Here is a 10,340-nt window from a genome sequence, read left to right on the forward strand (position 1 = left end):
TATCGGTCTTGTGTTCTCTTAACTTAACTCGAGTTAATTATTTGCATTAATTTGCCCACCTTTGCAAATATCATTGCATCCAATCATTTGGTTATAATTGTACCTGGTTAAAGATATATTATGTCTTGAATGTACATTTAGTCTATGCCGTTATGTAACTCAAAACATTGTTAAATTTAATTAAAAACATCATTCAATTATATCATTATTTACGCTTAGTACAACACTTCTAATTTTTAAAATATACTTGTATGCAAGTATGTTAAGTGCTTACATATAACTATAGTTATTATTTTAAATTTATTGTTATAGTTATGTGATACTAATCTTTAATATTTTTTCGATATCGATTTAATTCGTTGATAATATTCAATTAAGATTTTTCAGTTATTTATTTTTAACTATATGACTGATCTTTTCAGTTTTTACACTTTATTAAAATGGTTCAGCTATTTTATCTGATATAAACTACCTTGATCCGTTGTTATTATTATTATTTTTAATTTTTCTTCTGTTTTTCTGCTTTTACTATAATGGTTTGATTTTTGGTTAAATAAATTTGCAACTCGGCTGTTTCTATATCCTTTGGTATTCTGTATCCTTCATCCTGTAGCCGTTATTCATTTAGTTGGGCATTTCAAGTATCCGGTGGAAATATAGGTTTCAGTGTGAACATTTGTTCCGTTCGCCTACAACGGTCATTTTCTCTTTCACGATTATTATTTATTGTTTCTAAATATAATATTAATGAAATATGTATGCACATACAGTGTCGGATTAAATATTCGTGGGCCCCTAGGCGATTAAAATTTTGGGTCCCACAAAATTATTTTTTACATATATCTTTAACATTACTATCCAACAGTTAAAATAAAAAGCTTTGATTATAACAGACTATAGTTAATGAATAAAATCGTGTTTATTGAATTTTTTTATTTGCAAAAAAAATTAATCAGTTGTTACATTGTTTTGATTTTTTCAAAATAATTTTATTATTATTATTGCATATAAAACCTACAACTTTACATATATTATATTTCTTAATGACTTTTGTCCCGTAAATTCATCAATATAATACAGGTATTATTGAATTAAAAAATAGTTTTCCGTTTTCACAGGGCCCCTTAAATGAGAAACTCTAAGGCGGGCGCCTCTCTGCCTAATGGGTAATCCGGCATTATACACATATTACGTATTTACGTATTTGTATAATAAATTTAACTGGTTATAATTATAACCAGTAATATTTTGAATATTCTAATATAGTGGAGTCTGATCAACGGCCTGCGAGTTACATGTGGCACATGAAGGTATTCTATGTGGCCCGTAAAAATTTTTGAAAATAAAACAAAATATTAAAAAAAAGTCAAATTATTATATAGAAAAAAAATGAACAAAAATTTTTTGGACATTTGTAAATAGATGAACAAGTAAAGTATTTACTTACTATGTGTAACAAAATTATATTATAAGATTAATATTAACTTTATTTGTACTTTTGTATTTGGTTGCCCACTCGAAGATAATTTTTACCAAAGTGACCCGCTTAGGAAATAGGGTTGGGCACTACTATTTTAATAGCTAATACGATACTACAGAAAACCTAGTTGAACTATATTAAACCAATTGCTGTTTAAAAACTATATCTATAACTATTCTTATAATATATTAATACTGTATTATGATAAATGTCAGATTTTTTTAGAATAGGGCAGTCGGCATTATCTTATCAAATTGTCGACTCTGTGACTTATTTTACAAATTTACCGATTAACGTGGGAGAAGGTAGATATAAAACCCGTCCAAAAATATGATTTTTACTTTGTACATAAGTACTGGTTTTTCTGATTTACAACGCATCAAATGCTTTATAAAATACGTACTGATATTTTGATGATGTACCGAATTTGGAATAGGTAGGTAAATTGTAGATTGTGGCAAATGCATGATTTGCCCCTTTTCAAATGACGTCACTAATTACGATACATACTATAGTTAAGAGTGATTTCCTACCCTCCTCTATGATTATAAAAAATCAAACACTAAGGTAATACTATGATCAGTGTCGATCTGGTCCATCCGAATATGCGGCTACCGCTTAAAGGTCTGAGATTTATTTTTTAATAGGGGCCTAATGCAACCACGCTAATATGAAAAATTATAGTAATTACTTTCCTGAATTAAATTAAAATAATGCTATTTTTATCTTAATCTTGAAATATTGTTGAAGCGATATAATATAATTAAGTATCACACCTATACCTTGTACATTTGCGTTAATTAAAATCGGATGAATAAAAATATAAATACTTAGAAAAATTGAGATAAGTGTACGATCATATAAATCACATAATTCGATAATATTGAGTTTGGGAAATGTATAAAAACTAAAATAAATGATAGTTCACAGTGGAGTTCGAGCGTAGCAAGAAAACATTTTTTTTTTGGTAGATAATTATTGAAACTCACTCCAATCAGGGGCGGCTCCAGGGGGGCTAGAAGCCACACCCCCTCCCAAGCCCGTACCATATTTATAAAAAAATTTATACTGTTAACAAAAAATGCATATTATAATATGAACTCACACAAGTATGTAGATACAGCTATAGATGTATGACGGTTGAAAAGAGTTTCTCCACACTTCGTAGACTAAAAACCTGGCTTCGTTCAAGGATGACTGAAGATAGACTATCAGCATAATGCCTAATTAATGTATATCATAGAGTAGATATTCTAGATCAAATACATCATATTATTGATATTTTTGCCAATTTTAAAAATAGACGACTTGAATTTGTGTTGTAAAAATTGTTGTTTTCTTTTTTTTATAAAGTTGTGTAAAGTTATAACTTTCCTTCCCCAATAACCAAGGCTCTGGAGCCACTCCTGACTCCAATATTATGTTGTTTAAGGGCTCGTTGTAATTTTTTTGCCATAAGCCCAATCATTAGTCAGACCAATACTGATTGTGATGAAAATCATCATGAAATTACATTTATGGATTTACAATACATCCCAGGTAACTGAATGATTATTTGTGTATATTATTACAATCCATTACCGAGTTAATAATTTACTATTAAGTACAGTAATGCGCCCGTGCCGTCTAAATTGTTTAATCAACTAATTATACTAACGTCAGGTCGAGATGTATATGTGTAGGAGAAGAACTCGGATAACCGAGACAAAAGCATTACCGTGCGCCAAAGAGAAGGAATACTAATAACACATTTGAAAACTAATCGTATATTTTTCACTAACAATTTATATTATTATTACGCTCGAATAACGCTTACTTTAAAATTACTACTTTTATATTTTGAGTGTCGAGCGAAAAAAATAAAATAATAATAAATATTAGTTTAACAATGTCAAAGTAATACACAAAGTAATACAGTTTTATGATATCGATATCGGTATAACTGTGTAAGTAATCATTTTTCTGAGTACATATTATAATGTAATATAAAGTATGTCACAAAAGTTTTATTCATTCCTATCAATAGAATAAAATTCGAACACAGTTATGGACGTTACGGAAGGCACTTTCGAAAGGTAATTTTTTTTTTTTAAACCGCTCAATAAAATGTTTATCGCGTGATTCTGTGCCCCAGAAATCGTCTGAGGCAATTTTGTTTTTGAAAATTTTAGAGGCAATAACCATGGATTACCAAAGAAAAAAAACACTTCTACTACGCTCTATATCAGTGGTCGGCAACCTTTTAAGCCACGTGGGCCATATTTTTTTTTCAAATGTTTATCAAGGGCCACATTAAAAAATTTTTTTACATATGATATATACTAATAATTGTATTGCTATTATAACTGATTATTTTATATGGAAATATAAGAGTAAAAAATACGAATGTTACTGAAAAAAATTGCTCTTAAGAAAAAATGTAATTTTTTGACAAATTAAACATAATGGCTTATCTTGTTTTCGACGAAAAAGTATAAATCAATTCAAAAATTATTAAAAAAAACACGTTCATCACAAATTTTTCTTTTTTAGTCGCCATAATGTTTGGATTTACTTGTAAAATGAAACTATTACAAACGCAAACATTCACACGTACGAGCGTAATCACGATGTAATACTAATTGCTACAAATTGCCAAGTAACTATGACCATAGATTAAATATATTAGATACATATGTATTAAATACATAGATTAAATATATTTAAAATTTTAATTTTTAAATAAATATTAATTTATATATTTAATATATATTTAATTATATATATATATATATAATATTTATATTTAATTTAATTTTATTTATTTGTATATTTAATTTATCCTATGACTGAGTAGTGCAGCCATCATTATCTTCGACTCCGATTAGATAATAATAACAATTTTATTTATAAAGAAAAAAGAATTTAAAAGTATTGAAAATTATATGAAAAATTTATTGAACAAAAATAAAACACAAAAATTAACCACCTTTGTGCGGGCCATAAAAAATTGCTTCGCGGGCCACGGGTTGCTGACCCCTGCTCTATATGAATAGCCCGATATAAGGCTAACCCCTGTAAATTTATTATGTTTATTTACATAAACGCATGTTAGAATGAATAAAATAAAAATACGAGTCTCTTGCATAGAATCACTACAAGGAAAACGACTAATTACAAAAATAAAAGTAGGTTAGAACCATAAAAGTAACACACGTAACTATATGGAAAAACCTTAAAATCAAACCCTGCGAACAATAGCTTAACGAGTTATATAACAAACATATTTACAAAGGTGTTTTTTTTTTTTAATAAAACGAGTATTAAAATTTGTTTAACAATTATATTTGATTAATATAATGTAATATCCAATTGTTCCAAGTTTATTTTGTCTACAGCTCTATAATATTAAACGCGTATTTTCACTCAAAATCGTTTTTCGATTGCGATGATTTATCTTTAGTTTTAAGCCTATGCAAATGAATACAATTAGAAAAACAAAGGATTTAAGCTGGGAATCAGTATCGCTTTTTATTTCGCTACAATACCATTCATATTTTATGAACTCGCCGTATATTAACTAAGTAAGTAACTTAGTAAGTTAATACTGTACAAATATAGAATTTATATTTATTTTATACTCATAAATGATAAAGTAAATATGGTATAAACCAACCAATTTATTCGTGTACTATTAATATTTACTTGTATCCAAAAAATAAATAAATCAAAAAAATAAATTTTTAATTTATCTTAACCGATTGTGGTTAATTTCAAATTTCATTTGTTTTAGGAGCGGATTCAGTATAATTAATAAAAAAATGATACAATACTTTTGGACAAAAATAATTTCACAGATAGCTGTAGAATCAATTTTTCGATTTAGATTACCAGTCTTAGTGGAATGTATTAAAATGATTTATGTGCTTATTTATCCGCATTAGTTTTGTAGCACGACAACAATTAGTAACAAAGAATTGCTTCAGTAGGAATCGAAGTGTGCCTGCTGGTTGAATCGGTTGTAAAGTCTGTAATCTGTCATAATATAGCTGCGATCTCTAATAATTCAATAATGTACTATTTTAGATTCAGAATGAAACGAGGAAATTATTGGTTTTACTACGAAGTTTGTGTATTTTTTTATTATGTCTATATACTCGCTTTAAACCAGGATTGCTCCTATCATCATGATCATAAAATATTTTTGGTAGGAAATGTTGTGGGAAGTCATTTCATCAATTTCCCAATATTTTTTTTTAAAAATAGTGAACATTTTTTAAAAGTTATAAAAAAACGGCAACATTACCGGTTATTAAAGAAATTGAATTTTTTTGCTGAATGTTTTTATTACTGTTCACTATAGATAAAATTATTTTTAAATAATTTTTTGGTGCTATTTATATACCGTATGTTCACCAATTTAGAGAACACTGAATTTCTCGGCCGGATTATGTTAGAATAAATTGAATTTTTTTTTTTACAAGCAAGTGGTATATAAATACACATTTTCAGATAAATTTCAAATTGTCATCCATCCCTTTCGGTAGGCGCATGCGTAATGCAGCTTCTTTTTTTTTAATTGCAACCGGTATTTTTGATACCAAATTCGGATAGACTGAATTTTTTTAAGTCATATTGACCAATTAGCCATGGCTCTAAAATCAAAATTTACTGAGAGCTATTTAAATTTTAATAAATAATACATTTTTACAATTTATTATAAAATGCATAAACCCATATAATTAATTTTAATTAAAAAATTGTATATCTATATTTTATTAATCTTATTTATAAAACGTATAATAAAAATATACGTAAAAATATTAAAAAATTAACCAATAATAAATAATTATTAATGATTTTATGCATTTTATAATGAATTGTAAAAATGTGTTATTTATTAAAATTTAAATGGCTCTCATTTAGTAATTTTGGTTTTAGTCATGGTTAATTGGTAAAAATGACTTAAAAAAATTCAGTCTATCCGAATTTGGTATCAAAAATACCAGTTGCTATTAAAAAAATAAGTTGCAATGCGCATGCGCATACCGAGATGGTTAAAAGTTTAAAATACCACTAGCTTGAAAAAAAAATTCGATTTATTCCAATTTATTCTAATTTGACCGAAAAATTCAGTGTTCCCTAAATTGGTGAACACACGGTATAGTTAAAAATTTGATGTTTTTTTTTAACTTTTTTTCGAAATTGCCGGTAGCATAATTTTTATTAAAGAAAATATCTTAAAAATATGAAAATTAGTGATCAATGTTTAATGATTATGAAAAGTTGGCAAAAGCTATGATATGTTTAACAATGATGACCTAGTTCCTGATTATGAACATAATTTCAAAAAAAAGAAGAAAAATAAACAAGGAAGAGTATGTTCATTTTCAAAGCTTGCTTAAAACAATTAAAAACCCCCAAAAATATAGTAAACATTAGTAAATGTATTAAGAAAAAAAATTATGGAAGATATTTTTCAATGTCTATGTTGCTCTCCGGATGTTTTTACATACTCCTGCTTCTAACTGTTCAATGAAAAGATCATTTTCCACTCTATGGAGAGTTAAAACATATTTAAATGACCATGTCATCAAAAAAATTGAACAGTTTAGTCATATTAAAAATAAAGTGATCTATAATCAAAATGATTTATTATGATGATATTTTTTTAAATTTGTTATTTCTAAAATTTAACAAATTGCTTTTCCGTATTGCATATTTGTATTTTACTTTTTGTTTTTGAAAATTTTAATAAAATTAATTAATAATTACCATTGAAAAATTAAAATAAGATATAAAATTCAATAAAAATTTAAATTTTATTTTATTTGTAACATAACCTATACAAAATAACGAATATATTGTTAAATTTATAAGCGTAAAGTTTGTAATTTGTTTTTGTGATTCAGAAAGAATGAAAAAAAACATGAAAATATCGAAAATAAATTCAAAGTAACATGTTTGTTAATGTTTATTAACCAACCAGAATTTAAATATAAAATGTCTAGTAAAATTACAAGTTTAAATGTGAAAATGTTAAAAAAAAATGATAGAAAAATCAGAGAAAAATCAATTAATTTTTAACTAGCACACCGGCGCAACGAAATATATTATATGTTACAATATCAAATTGGTACGGAAAACAATTAGAAGTATAAATATATTTTTAACGATAGATCTTTTAAGAATAAAACACAATAAAACATAGGTTTAACAAAGGTTGTTATTTTTTTATATACTTAACCACTAAATTAGTACCAACCCTTCATAAAAGGTGAAAAAATTCAAAATTGTTAACCTCCGTAGTATAACATCTCTTTGTGTAGGGCGATATACTCTTTTGATCCTCCCTACTTATAGTGCTGTATATAGTAGCTCGGACTATTTTTTAATCCGATAAGTAGCGATCACACACTTAAAGGAAATACCGTCCAACTATCATTAAAAGTGAATATGATCTGTTATCAATAAAATAAGTATTTATTGACAACTTATTTGGTGGAATGAAAAATTATGCACTGTAGTTATATTCAAAGAGTGATCAGAATTGTACGTGATAGCGACTTTCTGTTACTAATTGAAAAATACGAAAAGTAAAAATTTAAGATTAAATCATTATAATGTTTCATATAACTCTTCCTTAACTTAAATTTTTTATATTTATAAGATGAGATCACTGTCACATACATTTCTAATAACCTTGTATACATATATAATAATCAAAAGTAACAGTTTAACCTTCAAATGTTAAATTAATAATTAACAACATTGATCTTCAACCGACTATTTTGAAACCATACATTTAATTCATAATAATTTTTCACGTTTTCGATTGTACCTATTACTCTAAATCACATCAAAATTAATAAAAAATATGAAGTATATTAAGTATAAACGTTAACAAGCTCATTGTTTATAAGATCCGGGGTAAAAAAATATTAAGTCGGTTTTAGTTAGACTCGTGATGAATTATTTATATATGTTTTCAAAATCTTTTTCACATCATGCTTGATCGATCGGTATATTTTATCAAATGATACCTTCAAATTGCCACTTTACGTTCCACGGTAAGGTAACAAAGACAGCAAATCGTAATACACGCAATCCCTTTAACATAATACATATAAAATATAGTATAACGTCGACATTTTTTTGACGTATTTTATGTTGTTCGCAAGAGGTTGTTTTTTTATTATCTAATAATCGAATATAAAATATACAATTAAATTAATTAACTTCTTTAATGAATTAGAACATTTACAAGTATTTGTAAACATTTAATTTGTAACAGAACGACTGAGTATGATTAAATTGTAATTTATAATCATATACCAATGTTAGGAAAGTTCCTTTTAAAAAGGAACGTGTTCCCATTCCTTTACAATTTTTTTTTAACACGATTTGAGCGATTATCAGAGGTGTTTTTTTTTGTGTAAAACTTTTTAACCAGAAATAGTCAGATAATTTTTATGTTTAATGCATACCCTTTCTAATAAGTAGTTAATTGAACCCAGATTCAACAATGAAGGTAACATTCTCTGTTTTCGGCCCATCGCCCAAAGGTGTCCACCCCCTGGTAACATCATTACAGTCATACAACCATGGTTTAAATTATCTTATTATACCTTGTATAATAATCTTGAATTAATTAAGATGAAAGATTTAATATACCCACGATACGTCCTAGGTTCGAGGTAATTCATTAATGACTGACAAAGTGATACCAAATCACCAACACTAAATAATATTATTATTAAAAAATATTTTTTTTTTTATAATTTGAGAAACGAACATTTTCGTACAAGTTTCTCAGAAATAGGAACTCTTTCCTAATGAATCAATTTACCAGCATAATTAACTTTGTAAGTTCCTATTACATTTATAATAAATATCAATATTATAGAATACAAGTTTACGACAGTAATGAAATTATATGCTGTACAAGACACTAATTTAAGTACACTATGTATAGTATGGAAAAATCACACAAGCTACGAACGAAAGTAAAAACGTACTTCCAATCAAAATGATATCTACCATAGTCCGTAAAGACTTCCAGCAATTATTAGTATATTCGATTCAAAGTAGAGGTGTATTATGGACATAAGTCATAAATTATTCTATGAGCAAGACAACTTTCGACATTTTCATCGATTTTGGGAAAAAATATAATTTTTCAGTAATTGCTAAGTATAAAAAAACTATGTTATTTTGTCATTTCCTCGAATATTGATCAAATTTATTAAGAATACAAATAATTTATTATTATTTTCATTATAAATTATTAGTTAATGAAATCTAGATAACTAATGGGTTTTCGGGGGAAAAAAAAAATTTGCACGACTACAAGAGTCTTGTAGTGATGGTCTTGGTCTTGCAGCTTCGGTATTGGTTTGGTCTTGTTTTTGCAAGCCTGATCTTGGTCTTGGTCTTGCTAGACCAGGACCGTCTTGGTCTTGGTCTAGCAGCAAGAATTTTGCGAGACCGCAAGACCAAGACCAATTTTGATTTCACTCAAGTAACAATCATGAAACTAAACGGAAATAAAGCACAATGCGATAAGGAAAAAACGATACCACGGCGTATTTCCCGAACGTTTGTCACGAGCCGCACCACATTTTCTTTGGCCGGTGCACAGACGCTTATATTATTATTCTAATATAATAATAATATAATATAATAACGTAGACATCTTTGGGCGCGTGTATTGTACTTTTCTGTAGCGCGCCACGCGCCGTACCTTGAGATGGGAAACAAATCAGATACAAGTATACAATATATTATGTTTAACGTGCTACGATTTAAATGGTTGGCAAGTTTCATACTGAACAAGCAATCCGATTGGAACTTAGCAAACAGTTAAAAGAAAAAAGGGATA

Source organism: Sipha flava, unplaced genomic scaffold (genome assembly GCF_003268045.1).
Source record: "Sipha flava isolate LNK unplaced genomic scaffold, YSA_version1 257_pilon_pilon, whole genome shotgun sequence".
Lineage (NCBI taxonomy): Eukaryota > Metazoa > Arthropoda > Insecta > Hemiptera > Aphididae > Sipha > Sipha flava.